The sequence below is a fragment of the Nanorana parkeri genome, unplaced genomic scaffold (genome assembly GCF_000935625.1).
Source record: "Nanorana parkeri isolate BGI_ZX_2015 unplaced genomic scaffold, ASM93562v1 scaffold1212, whole genome shotgun sequence".
In the NCBI taxonomy this organism is placed as follows: Eukaryota; Metazoa; Chordata; class Amphibia; order Anura; family Dicroglossidae; genus Nanorana; species Nanorana parkeri.
Window position 1 is genome coordinate 458,879 of NW_017307480.1, and position 2,362 is coordinate 461,240.

Below are 2,362 nucleotides of genomic sequence, written 5' to 3' on the forward strand. Positions count from 1 at the left end.
GTCAAGCTCTTGACTGATCAGTATTCTCTTCTTAGAGATAGACATTGAGGTGGTCTGAAATTTAGGCTTTGTTCTAAATGGAGACAAAAAGGGACACGGCATGTAAACAGTGCACAGAACCCCAGTGACAACTGGAGAGAGAGAAATAACAACACTGGTCTACTTCTAAAGAAAGATATTCTCTGAAAATGAGAAGAAGTTTTTGAAACCAGAAAATACAATCAGTTGTTTTACCCATTTTCACTGCGATAGGACGATCGATACATAGCGCAGTGACTGACACCCCCGTCTTTGCCAACTGCTAGGGTTGCCACCGGTCCAGGATTCACACGGACAGTTCGGGTTTTGAATGCTGTGTCCAGGTTTCATGGCAGTAGAAACCTGGACACAAGGTGGACACAGATGTGGGCAACCAAAATTAAGATGGGGCTACTGGCCCCCCACTAAAAATAGTCTCAACTGTGATATTTACATATGACTGGGCAGCAATTTTTACATATGAATAATCCACGACTCATTCCCCCCCCAAAAAATGTCAGCGCGTCGATTGAGTGTTCGGGTTTCGCTTGAAGAGAAGGTGGCAACCCTACCAACTGCCCCCACTGTATTTTGCTGACCAGCAGCACAGAGCACACAGACCTGAGAAACAGAGGCTGCACATAGGGCCTAAGGTGTAATTAGTCTATATGGCCAAAGGTTTGTGGATATCTGACCATCACACCTATATGAGCTTTTTATAGACATCCCATTCAAAAACCATGGATATTAGGGATGCACCGATACCGGATCTTCGGTATCAAGTAAGAGTACCAATATTTATCTTTCTGTACTTGCCGATACTGAGTACCGATACCGGTACTTCCGCTAGCATGGAGCCAGTTTCCCGGGCAATCAGGAAGCTCGGTGGAGCGTCATTACCCCCTGTCCGGCTTCTTGATTGCCCAAGAAGCCGGCTCCATGCTGTTTGGCTGGCTCCATGCTGACTGGCTGGGAAGCCGGCTTTCCAGGCCAATCAGCATGGAGCCGGCCAAACAGCATGGAGTCGGCTTCCCGGCCAATCAGGAAGCCGGGGGGAGAGTCATTACCCACTGGCCGGCTTCCTGATTGGCCCGGGAAGCCGGCTCCATGCTAGTGGAAGTACCGGTATCGGTACTCGGTATCCGTGAGTACCGAAAGATAAATATCGTTACTCGTACTCGATACAGAAAAACTTTGCTAGCGGAAGTAGCGGTATCGTCAGCTTCATGTTCCCTTGCGCCTCTGCCGGTCAGAGGAAATCTTCCTCTGACCGGAAGTTCCAGTATCGGAGGTAAGTATCGGAGCATTTGTGCAAGCACTCGCCCAAATACGTCTGTATCGGCCCCGACCGAAACTAGTGTCAGTATGGGTGCATCCCTAATGGATATTATTATCAATTATTATGGAGTTGCCTCCCCCCTATGCGGGTTTATCAAACTCCACTCCTCTGGGAAGGCTTTCCACGAGATTTTGGAAAGTGTCTGTGGGAATTCTGACCCATTCAACCAAAAATACATTTGTGAGGTACTGATGTTGGATGAGAAGACCTGGCTCACAGATTGTGTTTCAACTAATCCCTAAGGTGTTTAGTAGGGTTGGATCAGGGCTCTCCGTAGGACACTTGGGGTTGATGGTTGTGTACCAGAATTCATTTGGAGGGGTATTTACACCCTGCATAGTACACTGCCACTTAGTATACAGTTCTTCCTTAAAGTGACATTAAACCCTCAGATTTATTTACATAAAACAATACTGTAATGTGCGCCTTACTGTAATCCATGGTTGTTTCCCTTCTCTTTGCTGCTCTTCCTTTTAAATCTGTATCTGTTCTCATGCTGGGCAGAACTTCTGTTTTGCAGCAGATTGCCTTGTCTCTGGAATGGATACATGGTGTCTGTGTGTATGTTTGCAACCTGAGCCAGCACTACAGGAAGAGGCACTCAGCTGCAAAGGGAAATTCTCCCCCAGCATGAGAAGAGATACGGATTTAAAAGGAAGAGCAGCAAAGAGAAGGGAAACTACCATGGATTACAGTAAGGCGCACATTACAGTATTGGTTTATGTTACAAAATCTGAGGGTTTAATGTCACTTTAAGTATCTGGTTTTTAGAAGTGTGGGAACCCCAGAAAAAGTATTTTCCTCACACAAAACATAATGTTCAGTGACCAGATTGAAGCCTAGTAGTAGTAGTGTTCAGTAAAGTTGTTGTTGCATGCATGATGTGTGGTGGGACAAGCTGGCTGTTATGTTGCGCTTAAGTAGGCAACCCCAGATTTTTTTTAAGGACACCGTAATCTTCCATCCAGTTATCCCCACTTACCGTGGCTGCCTGTGTTAACCTCA